The sequence below is a fragment of the Molothrus aeneus genome, chromosome 3, assembly GCF_037042795.1.
Source record: "Molothrus aeneus isolate 106 chromosome 3, BPBGC_Maene_1.0, whole genome shotgun sequence".
Lineage (NCBI taxonomy): Eukaryota > Metazoa > Chordata > Aves > Passeriformes > Icteridae > Molothrus > Molothrus aeneus.
In genome coordinates, this window is record NC_089648.1 from 83,502,409 (window position 1) to 83,524,290 (window position 21,882).

The following is a 21,882-nucleotide window of genomic DNA, read 5'->3' on the forward strand; positions in this document are numbered from 1 at the left end:
ATTCATATAACTGCTTGCTGCCTATTTGAAAAGGCCCTTTTAGGCACACAGTAAGCTACAGTGGAGTTAAGCTTGTAAAATTACATTGCAATATGTGCTATAGCCTGTGACTGGGAGAAAAGGGCTTTTAGAGACATCCACTCAAAGGCTTTTTTTCTTTTTATTTTTTGATCAGTGCAGAAGAAACTCATGGAAACTCTTCCATAAGAATAACTTGACACAGTCTAGACCCCAGCAATAGAGAGGATGAAGTTAGACTTGCTTATAATTTTAAAAGTGTGTTATTTGATATTCCTAGGTTATCAGTATTAATTTGTGATTGGAGATATTTATTGATGGACAGAAAAGAATAGCTTCATCTTTGTTCAACAGAGAAGGCCTTTGCATCATAAAGGATTATAAACATTTGTAGCGCCACATTTCTCTTCACAGAGAAAAGCAAGGCACAATTCTTCCCAAGAATATTTCTGGGTTTCACATTCTCTGAACCTCACAGAAAGAAAACACAATTCTTATCTTATTTGCTGTGTTGTGCCAAAGTAGAATGCAATATGAAGATTGTTTACCCAAAGTGATGGTGTTTTGTTTCCTTGGCCTATCAGGACCAAGTGTGTGTGTGTGTGGAGACTGTTGGCTAACAGTCATGAAATTCAGTACAGTGGAGTGCAGTTTTGTGCAGGTTTGAGTGCTTAGCAGATTCAGTTTAAAAGTGATGTAACATAGTGCAATATAATATAAAATAATATTGTATAATAAACTAATTAGCCTTCTAATAAGATAGAGTCAGATGCATCATTCTCTCTCCTCTTCTTGTGGATCCCTGTGAATACAATAAACGTTCTTTTTAATAATCTCTTTTTAATAATTATTTTTTAAATGTTTCTTTAACTTCATGTTAACTACTGGTGCTCTGTTTGATACTGAATATAGATTATCAAGATATTCATGGGAAATACTCTGTATTTCTTATGAGACACAAGTAGTAAAGGAGCGCAGGAAGCCTTTGCCTGTGGGACCCATCAGAATTCTTGCCATCAGAATGAGAGTAAGCCTTCAATCTGTGTCATTTTATGGATGCTGCAGAGTCAATCTGGCAAGACTTGGTGTGGGAGACCATTCAAGCTGAGAGGTGGATTTCAGGGAAAGCTTGGCTTCATTTTCATCTGCTCAGCCTTCGCAGATGGTGAGGTGGATGGAGGTTGCTCCCTCCTGCTGGACATCCCTGCCAAGAGAGCAGCAATCGGAGTGCTATTTTGAGTAGATCTGACTTAGGGAGAAAGGAGTTTCAGTGGCAGCGATGCCGTTTCACAGCTCACAGGGGATATTTGCCTCTAGATGGAGCCGTCCACTCGCGTTCCAGCGGCGCTGGCTCAAGCAGAGCCCGCAAGGTGCGGTGCTGCTGCAGCCGAGCAGCTCTCCCTGTTCACAGCAGCTTTGGTCCCTGCTCCCATCGCTGGCTATTCTCTGGCGGGCTTCCTCTGGGCTCTCTTCTTGTTCACCCCTCGCAGCTCACTCTGTGTCTTGGCATCTTCCAGGCCTAGAGAAGTCACTTGTTCCTCATCATCATTTTCTCCTTAAATCTGTCAGCCAGCTGTGTTCTGTAAGATAGTAACTTTTTTAAAGCTGTGTTTTCTTTATACTGTGTGTTTATTTGCTGTGATTGTGAATCTGCAGTGTATTTGTCTGTGCTTTAGGTAAAGTCAGGGCATGTCTCCTATGTGTTTGCAGCTTGGAATGATTTCTAAAGAATAATTTGTATCTTTACAGGTCTTTGATCCCCGACTTGGATTAATTTAATCTGAGCAAGATCTGTGCTTGTTTTAAATACTGTACCATTACAAATTACCTTGTCTGCGAGTTAAGATACTCTGCCATGGTTTGTAATGCTGCAGCTGAACTCCAATATAAACCCAAATTTGGAGCTGATTTCTTGCTTCCCAAGAAGCTGGGGCTGTGAATTTTCATTGTTCTGGCTATAACTGCTCCCAAACAGAACAAAATGTGTTTCTGTGCCAATCAGGTTGTAACATATTTTAAGCAACATGATGTGGCATAGTTAATAGTTAGTATACAGAGGTCACTTTATTTTTTGGCATTTCTCCCAGGAAATAAGACAGGGGCACAAGTAAGTAAGCAGGCATAACAGAAAACAGCTTAAATGTCAGAGTAACACTCTACCAATAAATATCAGCCTTTTGGTGCACTCTGCTTCCACAAGTTTTATAAGCTCCCGTTAAACTGCTTCTGGTTCTGACAAAATCTTGATACATGTGCATTTACTAAGACTTCATCAGAAGTAAATCTTTATCACATTCTCATTTACATTGGAAAATGTTGAGCAGAGAATTGTTTAATCTTTTCTATGACTTCTACAGAAATTGCTGATATTTCAAGCCAACAGCTGAATTCTTTGAACTTCTAGGAAGTACTTTCCCCCTTGTTTAATGTATCTAGGTGTCATATATGGAAATGATACATGAAAAAGTGACCACTGCTGATTTCTTGTTTTGTGTGACATTTAATATCTTAGCAAGAGTTTGTTATTATGAAAGTGAGGGATTACAGGGAAAAGCTCTATTTTCCAGTCTAATGTTGTGATAGGCAGTATTCTGAGTTGGTACAGGTTGGACATTTGGTCAGAAGTGTAAGGGAAATTTTCATATTTACCTTTTAAGAAAGTATTTATGATTTTGGGAAAGTTTCAGCTGTGAATATTGGGGGTGTTGTTCGACTCCTTGGGGCTAGCAATGCTGGAACAGATTCTGTAGACTTGGGTGTTGAGGGGACTACTCAGCAGCAGGAATAAGCCTCTGCTGGAGCTGCTTCTCTATAAACCACAGCTGAGTTTGGTGTAATTCCTGCTGAAGGTGTCAAGTATTTTACCTGCATGTCCTGTATGCAGTGAGCACCCTGCTCTTTCTGAAAAAGGGTTCTCAGTCAAAAGACCTCATTGAGTATATTGAAGAGTAATGTTAAGAACTTTCTCCTAAAGGGATCAGCAAAATCACATATAGGAAAAATAAAGAGAAGTAACTGAACTGATAAAGAATATATTGATCTGTCAAACATGTCACACTGAAAGCAACTAGCTGTAAGGAGGTATTTGAGGTGAAAAGAAAATATAGGCTACTTGTATGTAGGAGAATTGGCAATGATGGTTCAGGGAGGTTTTCAAAATAACAGGCAATATCAGGGAACAAAATCATTCAGTGTGCTGGAAGGAACTTAAGTAGGAAGCTAACTGAAGCAAAAGGATAAAACTAGGAAATGTTTTAAATGACTCTTGGGGACACAGCTACTGGATAGAATTTTAAAGAGCTTGGTACACTGAATGACCATGAGATCAGGACATATTACAGGCTCTAGCCAGCTTTACATTTATATAAGAATACTGAAAGAAAGAATCATTCTGATTGCTGTAAGGTAAAGAAAAGAAAAAAAAAAAAACCAAAAAAAAACCCACCCAAAATTTGTTTTACGTACTGCTATTTCTTATTACAATGGATAGGGAATCTAACCACAGAAGATGAACTTTTAATTTTCTTATTATTGGAAAGATTTACAATAATACTAACAACAATCATCTGAATTTGGCTTGCTGAATCTCAGGCTAGTGCCTTTTTTCTGGCATCATGTACAGCGTTTTCTGGGTTTCAGCTTTGCACTGGCCAACAGCAGACAGCTGTTCCACACACACTGCTGAAGCTGGGGGTCCACAAAGCATTTCCGCCACAAGATTTCTCCTGCAATACTTTTTCTTATATTCAGATGTGGAATAATATTCCTCAGCTCAGAGCCTATACTTAAAAAGATGAAAGCAACACAGCTAAAAGGCTTATAAACCAGAGAGACTATTTTTTTGTCTGAATAATTTTGGTGCATTTGGTGAATTTTAATGCTTATGGAAATGAAAGATCTTATTGGAGGCAAAGAAAGTGTAGGCAGTAACCATAGTGACTTCTACACGTATCAGCTTTTCCAGTGTGCTTCAGTTCTAGACTGCAAAATCCTGGATATCAAACATTTGTGGGTGCTTGCTGGGCAGTCGCGATGCAGGGCTGATGCAGGGGTTTTATTGTCCTTTCATAAAAGACCAGAAACATGGGAACAAAAGTCATTTGCCAGGTTTCTCTCTGAGGTCAAATCTAAATTATGAAAGCATCAAAGGGTGCCACTGTGAATATTAATGTTATTACTGATGGGGTTTTTTTGCAGACTGGCAGGGTTAAATAATCAATCAGGGATATGTGCATCTTTGTCATGTCATTTTCTGGCCCTCAGTCACCCTTAGAGAAAAGCAGGTTTACAGACATACAGTAATGTGCTTTCATGAACTCTTTGTGGGGGATTTTACTTCTTCCTGCATTCCACTGTTAATGAGTAGTCTTGCTCACATTGTCTTTCTGCAAGAAACACAAAACTTATGAGAGATAATCTACAGAAAGTATATTTCTACTATGTTGTTTTCTATGGCTGAAATAACTATTTTTAGTAGTCAGGCTAACCAGTAATTTCAATGCACATTTTCACTGCCATAGCTTATGCTAGAAGCCTCAAGAAAAAAAAAAATTGAATTTGTAGTACATGTCAGCTTGGGAACTTTCCTTTGGGATGTGAACAAGGTTCTCTGAAATGAAAAGGTAGCCTGATAGAGGAGGAAGGAGATTTAACTCCTATTATATGAAATTATTGTACATTTGAGTATTGAATATTGCAATACTGCATATTGTATATAATTTCATTAAAGTATTCAGAGTTTTGGTTTTTTTGTTAAAATGATGCAGTTTCCCTATCCTATATTGTGAATATTCTTTTCTTCAAATAAGGAGCATTAAATAAAATTTATTTACTTTCTAAAATAAAAGACAGATTTAATTAGTTTCTAAAATAGGCCTCATAAAGATTGTGTTAAGTCAACATACATTATTGGTTATTTGGATGTGTGTAAATACATGCATCTGTTTATTACTTTAAGTTAGCATTAAGTAAGATTGAAGAGAATTTGTGTCAAAATGTATTTTTAATGCAAATCATGATATCCAGAGTACCCCATTTCCTCCCATTGGCACTATACTATGTTTTTCTGTCTAGCTCAGATTTTTCAGTAGGGAGAAGTTGTATAAATGCTATAGGTTTCTCCACCATTGAAAAACTTGTCAGTCCTACATTGATACTTTAGAGTTTGACTTTTCAAATTTGTAAGGGACAAATCCAGGTTCTTGTCGAGCTGTTACACATACTCAGTTTGAAGTAGGGTCTCAGAAAAAACCTCTTCAAGAAGCTTTTGTGAAATAGATACTAAGAAGCAGTCATTGATTTGAAGTTCTCTCAATTTATTTAAACAAAACAAAAAGACTTTGTTTTCCTGGCTGTATTTCAAGTGAATGTGCCAAGACAGGTGTGTCTGTCTGAATGGTTTTCTTGTAATTCATTATTCCAGGTTGCTCAAACCCAGCATTTAATAACACTGAGGCCTATATTTTTTTTCCCCTAAGAGCTAAATCATTCCATCTCACTTAACTAATGTATCGATTGACTTTATCGAGTCCATAATAGTTCTGAGTTTATGAGCTGGGATGCTTGGAAATGGATTAGTGCCAGTGCCTCTGATGAGATATGGCCAAAAGACAGCTGTGTTGTATCTTGGCAACATGTGAAGTTACAGAATTTGACTTTGTTTCACCTTCAAAACAAAGCTTATCATCAGTCACGACAAGGACCTGAACATGATGTCAAACCCACATTTCAACTGGCAAAGGTCCAAACTCTGGTACTTTAGTTGTTGCAGGACAAGACACAGTTAATTTTGGGGTGACATAGTAGCCATATTTGCATACTGGCAAACAAAGCACAGAATATGTGAAGCAGAATTTTATTTATGTGCCAGAGGATCTAGACTGTGTTGCTATATTTAGCAAATAATCAAGAAATATTACTGAGACCTTGTAGGCTCTTTCTCATGGCTGTGACTTGGAGACAATGCTTCAGCTTGGAGCCTCATCATGTGAGGTGCCTCCTTTGGGCTCTCCAGATCCTTTGAAAGCCTTTGAACTATCAGCATCTGCTGTCATGTCTCTCTCCACCTTTCCCAAAAATTTGTCAAGGGAGAACACATGACTTAATATGAGATTTAACCTGATCATACTTGTCATCCTCAAGTCCTTCTTCTTTTTTCTATTTTTCCATGGTTTCTAGAATGCTTTTTTAGAACAGCATCTTCTGTTTTGTCATAAAGTCTACTGATCATCTTTCAAAGACATCAGATATGTGTAAAATCAAAAACCAGATAGGAAAAGATAATTTTTAAAATCTATTTTCACATCACTTTTTTGTCTATTTGAACTTAGAAAATTGGGAAGGAGGAAAAGGGGAAGTAAAGGCAAGGAAAACAGGACTGCAAGTGAAGGAACTGTGTTTGACAAAGGACATAGACTGGAAAACAAAAAGATAGAAAAAATAAAGCCTGTCATTTATCACAAATCACTAATAACTATTTTTGCTTAAAAAAAAAAAAGTCAAAAGCCTACACAAACATTCTCAGATTAGTGGTTTCTGAAGCAGTGTTAATTGAGAAAAATTGGTAAAAATAATTGCCCTGTTATAAAGTTTGTCAAAATGAAACAGTGCAAAGTAGATAACTTTTTTAACTGCTCTAAGCTTAAACATGCAGGGAGACCAGGTGGTTACTTTTTCTTTTTCATTTACAATAATAATTTTGAAATGCCATTTTCTTGAGTACATTCTGAGAATTCTACTGCAAAGAAATGGCTGGAAGCTCAGGAAGGAAGGAAGGAAGGAAGGAAGCAAGCTCAGGAAGGAAGGAAGGAAGGAAGGAGAGGATATTAACAGTCTCTAACTAAAGCTCTGTGGAGATGTTGGTAAGAAGAAAAAAGTGCAATAAGTAATAATTTACTGTGATTATTATCATTCTTAAGAATTTATTTAGTTGTGATAACTGTAATTGATATTTCTAGCTTTTTGTTGGGAAATAGATTTTTGACAGGTAATTAAAAACTGCACATTATTCTTCATCAACATTGCTATATTACAACAAATTAAATTTGGCCTAATGAGGCTGAAACCCCTATTTGTGTTTTCTATAGTGCTGTTGAAAAGAAAAAGTGATGAATCTCAGAGGGATTTAAGGGAGAATCTTTGCTTAGGTACAGAAATGTGGTGCCTGTTGCTGGTTCAATGGATCCCATCAGTTCAGCTCAGCTCCTCAAGAGATTTATGCATGAGTAGATCTGACTAAAAGAATGAGAATAAAACTTCTAGCCCTTAGCATTTTTAATCTTGGCTGCAATCATTAGGGAGGATAGCAGACTAAAATTTCCTTGTCCAAGACTCTTGCTTAATTTTCCTGTTTGTTTGCTACAGAAAGAAGTAGAAGTGCAAGTTCTTATAAAGCTTTTCCTTGTTTTAGTTAGTGTGAGCCTTGTTAATCGATATGCACATGGGGTGGCCTAAGTAATACAATTAAAGGAAGCATCACACAATGTGCAGTAGCTGTTTTCTTATTCTGCTTCTGGGAAAAGATGACATGTAATTCACTTTTTATTTGTACTGATTGTTAGCTGTTTGCAATTTAAAAGGACAGCATTGAAAATATTTTTAGCATAATTTTTTGTTGGTTTGGTATAATTAATATATGTTACAATGATACTTACTGGAGATGGTAGGGTCTCTTGTTACTCAAACCAGCAGAAAAACTCATTTAACTGAAACAATTTGTTTTGTCTCTGCTTTAGAGACTATCTACTAAAATATCAGTAGGTGTTTTATAAGGCAACCTCCTTCTGTCTCCTGCCTTTCAGAATGGAGTCTCAATAATCCACTGGTGTTCTATAACTTAGGTTTCAACTCTAATTAGTGGAAAGCCCAGACATTTTAAAGAGGATCCAGCCTTTCTAATTCTTAGCCCAGAAATGTTCAGATTTATCACCTGTCTGTAATGTCTGGAAGGATCTAGTTTCCAGTTATGGTAGAAAGAACAAACCAAACAAAAGGAAGACCAGTAGAAATTTCAAAGGTGGTTTAAGGACATTTAGACTTATTTGTTAGGATATCAGGGTATTTCAAAGATCTCACATGTAAAGGAAAGACCTTAAGAGGGGTAGAATATTCTGTCGTGTGGTCTACAGTTTTATTAGATGTCCACTGTATTTGCCTACTTAGTATTTGATGTTGTGGTTTATGACAATCTCTCCATGACCAAGTGCATTGCTTTCACTGGAGTGACTCATCCTTTCAGTATAATCCTTCAGGCCCTTCCTGAGACAGCAATATTCTTGGAGTATTTTCCCACAATATCTCCCTAAATAAATGGGAACTGCTAGAAATGATGGTCCATTCTCTTTAGCACGATGTTTTATAAAGCTTAGAAGCCTTAAAGCACAGATCAGAACCATCGAGGCATCTTCCATGGATCATGTTTAATTTTCTCCTCTGCACAGGAATGAGCTCTGAGCACATCACTGTGTTCATGGTAAGCTCAAATCTAGGTTAAGAAGAGTGGTGATATCCTTTAGCTCAGATGCTGAAAAAGGTATTGTTTTAAGAAAGCATGCACTTGCCTACTACATCCCAGGAACAGCCTTGAAAGACTGTACATTATCAAGAAATTCTGACATTTGGTGTTTCCCAAGGCAGGACTGAATTTGATGAAGCAGTGATTAATTTTATTTTTAGCTATTTTCTGTCTTTTTTTCTTCTCCTCATTTCCATTCAATCAGCTTTTATCTAGCCAAGAGAGAAACTTCTGGACCATCAATCTCAGTTACACTCACACGCACTTCTACTTTCTAACTGTTTCTTGTGTTATCTTTGTCTTTTGTCATGGAAACACATGGAAAATATTTATGCCATCTGGATACACAGAGTATATGCTTTTCTATTTCCACCCAGTACTGAAATGAAGGGGTTATGATATCCAGAGCCAAAGCTGTGCTTCTGTCTTTTCCTAAACAGCATATTTAAAGAAATCAGCTAGTCTTGTCTTGGAAGACAAGCACAGGAGGGAAGGAGGGAGAAGGAAAGAACCTGCTTATGTCTAAATGGCTACTCGGCGCTCTGAAGTTGTTTTCTCCAATGTTTTCAATCTCTGAGGAGTGAGTTCTTCTCTTTAGGGTGCCTGTAAAAAACCCGTTGACTTCTCTGCTTTGACAGTATACTGCGTCTTGTAGCCATGGATGCTGTGTTCAGATTTTGCTTTCAACCTATCTAGACCTGAAGTGAGTCACTCTGGTAGGAGTCAACTCTGAAAGAGTTGCTTTTATTATTAAAATTTGCACTGCCTTGCCTTTGAGACCCTCTCTATGTGTAATACAGAAATTTACTAGAGGGCGGTCCCTGGTCCAAAGAAATATAAAATAAAGGCAAAGTATTAGAAGGGAATGTGCAGTGGAGGGGCTGGATTTCAAGAAGTGGACTGTTTTGCTGGAACTACATCAGTGGAAATGTATATAAACTCCTCTCAGGGTTTTTGCTTTTAAGCTTTAAAGTTTTCCACCCTGAAACCCCAGCTTGACTGGTGTTCTGGTGAGCACTGTCCAAACGTGAATGCAGATGGATCCTAATGCATTTCTTCCCGTGAATTAAGAAGCTGTTTAGATGCAGCTTAGTCTGTTCAAAGCAGGAGTAAGTAAACCAAGATTTGTGGAGATCCTGTTGAAAAATTCCCTGAGGTTATTTTTTTTAACCAGGGGACCTTCTTCTGAAGTTCTTACCAACTTCTGCCAGGAAAAATATTAAATACAAGTTCTTAGGCAATTTGCTTTAGCCTCTAGGCACAACTGAGTCCCCTGGGGAAAAGGGTGGGTAGGCAAGTGCGCACTTTCACCTTTAACTCTCCTCACATCTCTGTGTGTTAAAGCGGGCAGATGGAGACTAATTTCAGCTATCTGTGAGTATTATAATATTTCCCAAATACATATATTTAATGGAATGGCTTTTCTTAAGAAAAGACTGATGTAAGAAATTAAATCCATGTAGCTGGTGCATGCAGCAACCCTGTCTAGCAGCCTGGATTTCAGAGTCTGAGGGTAATTTGATACACTGTTCATATTCCAAGCTCCTGTGACAAGCAGCTGTTAATTCTGAAAAATATTCACTAAGAGTGGGCTAATTTGTGTATCACTGAAGCACTGGTCCTTTTTGCTGTCAGTGCATATTTTAAATTTGCAAGGGAAAAGGATATCCAGTCTTTTATTATTTGTTAAAAAGAAACTGACAGCTACACTTCTTAACTGAGAGTGATTTTGTTCATATCTACCAGTATCCTTGAGAGTGCCGAAGGCATTTGAAAAGGTGCCACTGCTCTGTCATTATGTTTTATCTGCCTTTACTACCTCTCCAGGGTTTTTTTCCCAGTTTTAGGTGTGGGGGTTTTGTTTGGGTTTTTTTTTGGTTGTTTTGGTTTTTTTTTTTTTTAATGAGCTTTACTAGAGAGGTTTAATGCTCCTCTTCATTTACAGTCTTTTATGTGATTATGCAGGATTCGTGGTATCACATCAGAAGAAGCTGCTGTAGATTGATGGGACCCCATCAGCCACCCTGCCCACTCAATATTATAAAAATTTGTGTCGTCAGTAGTCATGACGTTTTGTAGGAAGTTGCCCATTTATGGATACTAGAGCAAATGATATCATCACAATAGGTGGCTCCTGTCTAAATAGGATCATTTGTGAAATGAGATTACAGGCATTTATCTGGGAAACAGGAGACAGAGGCACCTGCTTTATGTAATTGATATCCTGGGGAATTATTGTGTACAATAATCAAGAAAAATCTTCATTTCTAATTCTATTATGTGGGAAAAGAACCTTTCTTTTTTCTGCCTGCATAAAACAAACCCCACTTCCACATGGAATAAGCTCCAGACCATGTTTTCCATTATGCTTGAATATATGGGACATGCATTGCAATCCTATGCTTGCCACACTGCTGCAGTATACTTGTTTTGCAGAGCTCTGTAGCAGGCTAGTCAAAGCTGTGACTAACCAGACCCTTGGATACATACTCTAATCTCTGGCCTTTATTTTTACAATGAATTTGACTTGTTCATTGATTGTATATTTTTTCTGATTTGTGAGAAGCTTCATGCTCTGTGTTTGGATGCTGACTGCAATACAGCAATAGTCTTTGATACGGTAAGTCAAAGATGACTCATTTCTTACTCTTGTGCCTTGAATTTATACTTTCTACAACACCATCTCATCAGGTAGAAAATGATGTGTTAATTAATGTTGAAGTAGTTAATTTTCAACAGATGCTAGTCCCTTCCCTCTCCTGAGCACTTTGCACCATGTTTTTTATCCTACTCATGAAAGCAATAGGTTTGAACTGTCTTTAAGTAAAATGCTTTTGCTGTGATATTTTTAATAATATTGCCATCTTTTTACCTATTCTCTAATTTCAACAATAAAGAAGAAAATAGATCACATGCAGAGATTTGGAACTTAACATGTGATGCTAGATTACGATAAGTTCAGTTCAATATTAACCTTTATTACAGTGAACACAATTGAAAAGGCAAAAATCTTTTCAGGGCTTTATACTTCAGATAAAGTAGAAGGGTTTCAGTTTTTATTTGAGTATTAATACAGCCAGATACATTCAGCTGCAAGAGCCCTTATTTTGTGTGAAAGCAGTGGAGAGAAAATGCCTTACAGAAAGACAGTTTTCTTTGTAATGCAGCGTGCAGAAGATTCAGTAGTACTCCTTATCAAGTGCACTACATGAGATAAGAGCCAAAACCCCCATATATTTGCTGCACTGTCATGAGAGCCTTTACATTTTAAAAATGTTGCTAACAAAAAATGCTATTGAACAGAAATATTATTTAATGAGCTTTAAAAAGTGCTGTGATCACACACACAGTATGCACTCTTTTAGATACCTAATATTAATTGCACAGTAAGGGTTAAGATTTGATATAAGATGTTTTTTGAGAAACATACCTTTAAGCAGAGGTCTGGAGGATCACTAGGTTACTGGGTCTTCAGTAAAATTCATTCAATCCTGGTTTTGGAACTGGCAACTTTGCAGCAAGTGAATAGGGTTCAAATGCCTTGAAATGAATGTTTCAATATGGGAAGAATTCTCTGTATGTATTTTCCTCCTTCTCATGCTCTAAACTTTTCAACAGTAGAGGTCTGGGGTGTTCCTTTTCCCATGAGTATTAGCCCTTTTAGTTTTGGATATGCCTATCCAAAAAATCAATAGATTTCTATTTGCCAGTATAGATTTCTGATGTGCAGGTAAAATAGGTTGCTCTTTAAAAGTTTATGCAGGACCAAAGCCTCAAAGGAAAAAAAAAATAGAGGTCTGTATAAAATAAGAACAAAGGTTCAGACTGGCTGTCATCAATTCACAAGTTGCAATTTCTGTTGTTTTTTCATTGCTGTGGAGAAGTTTGAAGGTTTTATTTCTGTGGTATCAACATGATTATTTTACAGGCATGCATTAATATCAGTTCCTGCATTTGATCACAATTAGTTCATGGATCCATATCTGTCATGTTTCCCTGTCATTTGAGACAGACTACATCCTTTCTATTTAGCAACAAGTGACCAACATGATCATGTAGTTCCCAGTACAGTACACTTTAAAAGGTATCTCGAATTGTGAAAACAGTCAAACAATAGTTTTGCTAGGTATACAAAATCTGTATGTTTAGCGAAGTTGGTGACTAATGGCATCATTTTTTTGAACAAAACATGCTATTTTAAAATACTAGCAGGCAGGTGAAGGTGCTTCAACACATGAGCAGATTAAGCAGCAGTACTGAGCCTGATATTACTGTTTGCTTTTTCAAGAAAAAACACAGATTATAGACTATTTTGTTGAAATAGTTACATAATGAGATTTACTTAATATGTTTCACAGAAGCATTTTTACTGTAAAGGCTTCTTAAAGTGATCTAGAACAATGAAAATATTTCCACAGATTTCCTTTGTGTGTATTAAGCGAAAGCTAAGGAAAGAGGCAGATAATGAGTAGAGGCCAAATTGTATGTGCTGTATTTCAGACATACAACTGTTAGGTAGCTTAGCTGATCAAATCTCAGATATTGACTGGTTTTCAGGGTGCATCTTTTGGGGAACAAAGATAAAAAAATAATTGTGTAGTCACTAGGCTTTGACTAGCCTACCTGCTATTTTGAAATTTTATTTTCCAAAAAACCAAAAGTGCATTAATAATTTTTACCAGTTTTGCATCTATTATAATTCCCACTAAAGGAAAGCAGCTGCTTGTTATAAATAATAAAATAATCTAAAAATAACAGAAAATATAATCAACATAGTTGGAGCAATAAGAACACTGAAGGGCAGATAAATAAAAGCAACCCATCCGTTATGTTTAAAACAGTATATGCAGTTCTTAAAATTAAAAGAATATACAGAAAGAGAAATGACCATACCACAGAGCATACAATGTTTCACTTCTGCCTTATCAAATAAGTTTTTAAATTTTATGTGGAGGAGTCATAGAACTCCGTGGCATAGATTACGTCATGTTAGTTATGCTCCACAAATTTTGCTTATTATTTCTGGCATTCTATTATTGTCAATGTGTTGGAAATCTCAGTCATATTTTTTCTGAAAACTTTTTGATCTATATACTTGGATTTTTCATCTTGGATATTTAATTTTTTGCTCTTGGCCTTGTCATTGCAATAAATTTAAGTAGTTAATAGTTTGGTTCTGGTTTCAAGAAGAAAAGCTTGAGTTTATGCTGGAGTTCATCAAGGAAAATCACAAATAACTGGACTTTGGTACATTCAAGTTTCCTGAGTTTAGTAGAAATCAGACCAGATAGATGTCTCTAATGTGAATATAAAGGGAGCTAAGTCTGAAAATAAAGGAAAGAATATGGGATCCACATTGCTATCAAAAATAAAATTCCAATACATTATTCCAGAGTAGTAAGGGAAATTAGCTTGCTTTTTGCACTCTTAAAAAAAAAAAAAAAGTTCTGTTCAGTGATAAGCATTTACTATAGCTCAAGGTCCATAAGTGCCAGCTTCATTTTCTCTAGATACAACAGACATTTCATTTTTTCTTTTTATATATACTTTAGGAATTCTGCCCAAGAACAGTGAAAAGGTCTGGAGTACGTACAAATCCACACATCCTTGACTGGAGACCCCATGGCTAAATTAAATTGAATTCCTTTTAGTTTCTCCTTGTGTAATATAAAATATTCATACCTGCAACAATGAAAGATTTGCATAGATTGGTGCAGTAAAAATTATATCTGTTGTAGAATTTAATTGTTTTTGACAGATATGCTTGCAAAATTGATAATAAAGCCTGAAAATTGTACACGACAGTATGAATACCAGCAAAGTAGCTCTGCACAGCAAGCTATTAATTCCTCTTAGCAGTACATTACCAAGGTACAAATAGGGTAACAAGTCTGTTACTGTCAGACAACCTGCACAGTAGAGCATTCAATGACATAGAGAAAACCACATAGTAATTCATAGATTTCTTTTATGAAGGAAAGTGAAACTGCATCTTAGTTGCCATTAACATCTTCAGAGAAATGGCAGGGAAATAATAAATGCCACTGCAGCTTTTGTGGTAGCAATAGTTACTTGCAGTATTAAAGTCAAAGATTTAGAGGTGATCATTGCCCATCAAACTAAAGAGAGAAAGAGATCCAAACCAGAAAAATTATTTAGGAATCATATTTCCATGATCTCTGAGAAAAGGCATTCTTTGTCACTAGGTTCAAGTTTTAGCTGATCTGTATCGTAATCTGTTGTTTGTCCTCCCAGTTCTAAGCACTCAATCTGACATTTGATACAAGAACAAAAACATCCTTTAAAATTTTCAGTTCATATTCTAGATGACCTACCATAATCAAATCCTTGGTTTCTAGGGCTTGAACATGCTTCTGCTGAAGCTGATGGCAAAACACTTCCTGGCTTAACTGGGATCATGATAAGGGCAACACACCATTTAATAACAGAGGCCACAAAATATCAGGCTGCTCTTTGCTTGTCAGATCCAGGCACTATTCCTGTGAATAGAAATCTCACATCAGTTCACGAAGAGGAAGAGGACTTCCAGACTTCGTGTACTCTACCCACAGAGAGAGGAGGGGCAAGGGCAGGCCAGGCATGTCAGGATCAAATATTCCAGCAGCACGGCACAAACGATAGTGTGGCGAGCACGTGGCTCAGGGCAGCCAGGTGCTGCGTGCCCCAGGTTGTGCTGTCTGCCTGCACGTAGCACCAGGTAGCACCTGCTGCCAAGACCCCTTTGGGGTCCTGCACCTGAAATGCCAGAATCTGAAAGGAAAGCAGGTGTTGGTGATTAGATGTTGCTTCAGCACACAGTCACAGTCACACTCCCTCACTGTGGCTGCTCCTCTCTATGTGATGACAAGGAAACCCAAATGGAGGTATTTCATCTCCTACAGAAATTTTCCTGCGGGGTTGGAGGGGGAAGTGAGTTTGGCATTGCTTTGAGGAGTGGGCCTAGTTCAGATGTTCTTGTTTTTAATCTATCAGGCACCTAAGGGGTACTTATTCTTAGAATGCTTTTCTTTGCGCTAGCTCTCCTAGAGAAAATGACTGGGTTAAACTCCCCCAAGACCTCGTACCCCTCACCATTCATATCACCTGCATGGCTTGGAGAGGACACAGAACTCAGGAGCTATTCTGTAGATTTCTGCAGAAATGAAATTTTAATCTTTTTTTTTTCATGCTATTTTGGTCCTATAAATTTTATCAATGGTTGGGGTTTATCAACTGGGATGTTGTCATCAGGACGACTATTTTTGCATCTGATTTATTTCCCTTCCCTCTGTCCTACTGCTAGAAGTAACAGGCAAGAACTGAAAGAAATTAAAACCATATTTTTTCGGTTCACCCTGTGTGTTTGACAGCATTTTGTATCTATTCAGCCTCATTGTTTCCTCAGTGCAATTATTTGGCTTCCCATTTGTGCAGCCATAATATAAGCTGAAAGGAAAAAACATCTTAAACCAAAAGGAATAATACTGTAGTGTCATAAAGATTGGCAGTCTAAGTAGCTGAATCTCATAGGGAATCTTGATTTTATTGATTATATGTAGTCAATGGAATCTTTCTCATAAATGTGTAGTCTGCATACATTTTCATAGACTTAGTTAAAGCTTAAATTATACCTTACAATTAGACAATTAATTTGGGCTATTGCTCTGAAGTGCTGTCTAAGCATTTATCTCTCCATATTTTAACCATACTGCCACGTATTGAAGTTGTGGTACCATTTCATTATTCCTTCAGCCAATTCATCTGAAGAGGTTCACATCCTGCCACAGACACTTGTTCCTTCCCACTCTGTGCCCAAAGTGTGCCTGGTTGTGCTGACTTGGCTTTTTCTGTGGCCACACTCCAAACCATGGCTTTAACAAGACATTCTTTTTCCAAAACATGCAGAGACAAGCTGAACAAGGCTTTTTATAAATTATGGTTTTTTTTTTTTTTTCCTGTGTGCATGCAGTTCTGTTTTAAAGCACACCAGATGATAGCTAGGTTGATCTACGAAAAAAATCTGGAACTAGGAGTAAGACTAACTTCCAAAAAGAACATCTTAAATCAGATCTACATCCAAAGAAATATTGAAAAGCCTGTCAAGTTTTCTTGGTCTAAATTTTGGGTCCATTCTGGATGAAAACAAGTATGAACTTGAAATGCTTTCTAACCCGGGAAACTCCCTTCTCTGAAATTGTGCATGGCAACACAGCCTTTAGTGTTTGATGTCCTTTGAAGCTGGTTGTAGTACTTCTTTGATGGATCCCTTATGTTCCTGTTGTGCTGTTGTTGCCTGCTTCTAATCAGTCCCATGCATCCCAGACAGAATTCCCTAGATTTCCTATCTAGACACTTCTTTGAATTAAACCCCTTGTGTCTGATCTGAGCATGGGGCTTTATGGATGCATTTATGCTTCAGTAAGCAAGAACAGCTATATATTCATAACAATTTAATCTTGAGATTCATTTTTGATTTTTCTTGTTCTCCTAGGATCTCACAGGTCCTCTATACCTGTTCTCACCCAGGAATACTGTAGTGTGTGAGCAGGAACAGGCATTTGTGTGCATTCATGTACACATTTGTGTGAATTCATGTACACATTTGTGTGCATTCATGTACACATTTGTGTGCATTCATGTACACATATACACACACATGCACAGACACACACATACACACTCTTCCAGTAAGAGAGCCAGAAAAAGGAGTGTGTGCCCCACTGAGATAGTGCCAGATAGCACAGGCCACAAGAGCCAGGGAGGACCCTAAAGACCTCCTGGTGCCTTTCCTCACTCAGCTCATTGTCCTGCTCCATGGCCACACACTCACTACAATCAGTGCCCAAGCTTGGAGCTCTAGTGACAGACATAGTCTGGTCCCAGTTCTGGTTCTAACTCATTTAAATGTGGGTACACAATTCTCAGTCAAGCCTTTTCAATGACTGAGTACATTTTAAATAACAAAATCAGCAAAAGATGGATTTTGTACTAATAATGATTGCATAGTGATGGAATAAAACAGTTAATAAAACTGTTGACTAATAATTCTAAAATTTCCCCTCTTAATTTATATATGAACAATTAACAGCATCTCCCAAACTCTCATTCAGGGATGAAATTTAGCTGGCTCATAAATACTTCAGTCTTCATTGTTTCATGCAAGGCCACTGCTTTGGAAGCCAGGCTCCTGGGGGATCAATACGTGTTTTTTTTCAGAAAAGTAGCAAAACTCATTTTGACTTTTTTTGCTAGATGAATCCCTTTGATTCAGATATTTTTATTTCACTTATGTGATCATGCTATTAGCAGTGATAATAAAATGATAAATTACACAGGTTTTTGGGGAAAAAAAAAGAGCAGGACAAGTGTTTCAGGCACCTCAGTGAAGGGTGAAGATGTGGCTATGCTGAAAATGTTTTTGGTTGTTAATAGGTCATATAGTTTCCTTATAAGTCATTCCTCTGGAAAGTATGGGTGGCAATACTTTTCCAGGTAGCAGGAGGCTGTGTTCTTTGAGATAAAAGTGCAGAAGTTGCCCCTTTCATATATTTGGGAAGCATGACTGACATAATGGATAGAAATTACATCTGATGGTGTTCATATATGTTTCTTTCTATGCTAAGGAAGGGGAAATCATCCTCACAGAAGGGCAGACATTTCCATTGACTCTTCTGTCAATATGCTGAGACTCTGAAGAAGTCCTGTGAAAATGACTGCATGCAGAAATCAGGGAAGGCACTTAGGGAACCTGGCCACTAATATGTTCACTTTCAAAACTCATCTTCAACTGTATTTTCCATTTCTTTAGATTTAAAACATAAAATTACAGAAGTAGTCAAGTGTGGGCCGACTTACAGACCTAATAAAGAATGCAGATTTGCATTAGCTTCCAAAATTTAAGGTTTTGAAATTGAAAATATACTGAAGACACACACTGCAGCTGGTGAGATTTGGCTTCAGACTATTGTAAGGAAGTTCTTGAAAGTGCAACTCTTTAACACATTCTACACTTAATTTCATTTTTTGTTTTGAAGCATTGAGAAAGCCAGCTAGCCTGCATATGCTATACTATATTTGCATGACACAAAAAGAGCACAAATCCTATGCACAAGTAGCACACAGCCCTGGAAAATAACTCAAATATTTAAAATGTATTTCAAAAGATTTTGTTTTAAAGCTAATATAATGGCACAATTTCTGTTTTACTGATTTCAGTTCTGAATTCTATCAACAGCTCAATATGAGCCGATCAACTGCTATGTCTTTTTCCTTTAACGGTGCCAGTTTTATGAATACAATATGAATCTTTTTTTCCCTAACCCCTAAGGGTGAAGTAATATAATTTTTTTCTTTCTAGAGTATTCATTCATGTTAAATGGTCTTAACAAGTCACTTTAACTGTCTGTGTTCAAATGGGTTACTCTGAAATCAAGAGAGGCCACATTTGAATTTCCAGGCAGTGTGCCATTAAGAATCCAATTAGGGGTAGTCAGTTGGTTATGAAAAGATGAGATTTTAACAGAATTTCAGGCTGGAGGACTGCAGAGTTTCTAGTCATATGTGTATGGCACCTGTGCCCCTGCTCCATGGGAAGTCAGACAGCGCTGATATGATTGAAATTTTTTCAGATACATTGAAATCTGTGAACAGATCAAGGCCATATTGTATATTGAATAATAGAGATTCCTCCATATAAAATAGTTTAAATTAATGTTTTTATCCTTAAATTTAAGTGGTCTTATTCACACAGCTGTGATGTGTCATGAACAGAAAAATAACAATTGAGAACAGGATTCTGAACTACAGTTTCCAACACAGGATGGGACAGTGTGATTACTGTGCAAGCAGCTGTCCCCTTTAAATGAAGGGCACTTTTACAGAGAAGCTGTATAGGATAAGAGAGGAATAAAATAATAATGTGCCCAAGTAAAGAGAAGTAGGGATCTAAAACATTTCCTAAACCTACAAAATCAATAGACTCAGACATCCAACTGAGTACTGTACAGGTTGGTTTCAAAATTAAGTTTGTGTGATTTTAATTTGTTTTTAACAAAAGCATATAGGTCCTCTCATTCAAATCAATGGGATACTTACTAGTAGACAAAACTGGATGTAAATTTACCCTGATGTCCACCTAAAAGACATAAACATGGTTCTTTCTACTCAACCCATTGCCAGTTAAAGTTAAACCTTAGTTCCTACTGATTTGTGAGAAGTATCTATTAAAAATTATATTCATGAGGCTATGGAGTAAATTGGGATGCCAAGAGAACCTGTTAGCTTTTTTTCAAAAGTCCAAAACCAGGCTCCACACAACATTAATGAGAATGCTCAATGAAAGTTTTAAAATATATTCTCCAAAGCTGACTTGGTTTTCCTCACATATTTTATGCATCAAAAGAAACCTGGGAAAATCAAAATTATAACAATCTTATATCAGCTGGAGGACTGTTTTATAGCTTTCTTTTCTCTCTGTTAGAACAAGAATAAAACAAAAAGTGGTGTTTCAGTAATGGCAGCATTAAACAAAGAGCTTAGTATATTAAAAGACAGGTCTAATGTGGTAGCAAGATATAAGCAGCATATGCTTTTGAGGAAGGAAAAAAAGAGTAAGCTCCTTGCCCAAGAACTTAGCATAAATCTGAACTGAGAGTTCAAAGATCCTTATTTTGAGCAAGACAAAATATGTGTTGATTCATGTGGATTAATAAGAACATGTTTATATATCATCTCGTGGAATAGGAGGTCTGGTCTGTTGACGGAGTTAGTGATTTGGCATTTATATGAAGCAGACCATCTTTTGAACCACTAAGGTACTAGTTTAAATTATTCCAAGTTTACATCTCTGTAACTAAAACTTAGTCTGGAGAGGTGATTTGATTTCCCTGATGTAGCTTGAACAAGATTGCTTATTCACATAAAATGGCCTGTTTCCCATGTACTCTGCTCATGGAGTCCTTCTTTTACTTGCCACTGATGTACAACAGAGGTTAAACATGTCTCTTGCAACACTGAAATAAGTTGTCTATGCAAAATGTTTGAATCCATTTCTATACGTGGTATGGAAATTTTGCTAGATAACCTCAAGCAGATGAAGGCTTTCCCTGTTTTCAGCCTGCAGCAAGAGAAAGGAGCAGCACTGAGCTGTTTAATAATTTTTTGGAATATTGTTGCTATAAAAAACTGCTAAATATTCATCTGTTAACTTCTAATGTTAGCCATAAATACAAACCTTTACAAGTGTGATTTATTTCTGTATTGACTCAAGGCAGTGCTTTTTATTTCATTAACAAAATATCTGATGTGATGATTTAATTTCTGGAAAGAGTGTGTATTTCTGATTTCAGTCCTTGTGCTGGCTTGACCTTGGTCAACTTCCAGACCACTCCCAGCCACCTCTCATTCTATTCCTTCAGCAGGATGAGGTAGGAAATAGTTTATGGAATGAGATAAAACAGGGATAAACAGATAAACCAATTACCACTTACCAATTGCCATCATGGGCAAAATAGACTCAGCCTGGGGAAATTAACTTACTGTATTGTCAATTTAAAATAAGTTTGGATAGTGAGAAGCAATGAAAAATTAAAAGAACTCCTTTCTTTCCCCTGCCCTCTCCTTCTTCCCAGGCTCAACTTTATTCCTTTATACCTGACTCCTTGGCCTCTGCCACCCAAGGCTATGGGGAATAGGGGTAGGAATCCATCCGTAAAAACTCCTCTCTGCCTCTCCTCAACACACATCTTTCCTGACATGTCCTTCCATGGGTCCTTCACGACCAGCTTGCCTATGCGTGGGGTCTTCACAGGCTGCACTGTGGCTGCTCCATCACAGTGCGCTCCACGGGCTGCTGGGCAATTCCTGCCTTGGTGTCTGGGCCCCTCCTCCTCTCTGCTCTCACCTTCATGCCCACACGGTTGGTTTAGGGGTTTTTTGAAGTTCTATCTCACCGACCTTTTCCTCACCAGCATTTTTGCCCCTCCTTACACACGCCATCCCTGAGGCGCGGCCTGAGGTGGGCGGTTGGATCCAGCTTTAACCGGCTGTGTCCGGCTGTGTCCGGCTGGAACCGGCTGTGTCTGGCTGGAACCAGCTGTGTCTGGCTGGAACCAGCTGTGTCTGGCTGTAACCAGCTATGCCCGGCTGGAACTGGCTGTGTCTGGCTGCGTGTGGCTGTGTCTGGCTGTGTCCAGCTGGAACCGGCTGTGTCCGGCTGGAACCGGCTGTGTCCGGCTGGAACCGGCTGGAACCGGCTGTGTCCGGCTGGAACCGGCTGTGTCTGGCTGTAACCGGCTATGCCCGGCTGGAACTGGCTGTGTCTGGCTGGAACCGGCTGGAACCGGCTGTGTCCG

At 37.7% G+C, this 21,882-nt stretch overlaps 1 protein-coding gene across 3 annotated transcripts in view; it reads left to right on the forward strand.

Annotated features, from left to right (window-relative positions):
- Positions 1-21,882, forward strand: part of DLGAP2 (DLG associated protein 2) — a 453,649-nt gene that overhangs the window by 125,277 nt on the left and 306,490 nt on the right. Inside the window, exon 1 of one of the 3 annotated variants that reach the window (XM_066547285.1) lies at positions 11,012-11,150. The exons of the other annotated variants lie outside the window; for them this stretch is intronic. The gene's annotated coding sequence lies outside the window, so the exon portion shown is untranslated. Of the gene's footprint in view, positions 1-11,011; positions 11,151-21,882 lie in introns of those variants that run through there. 3 annotated transcript variants of the gene reach the window in all.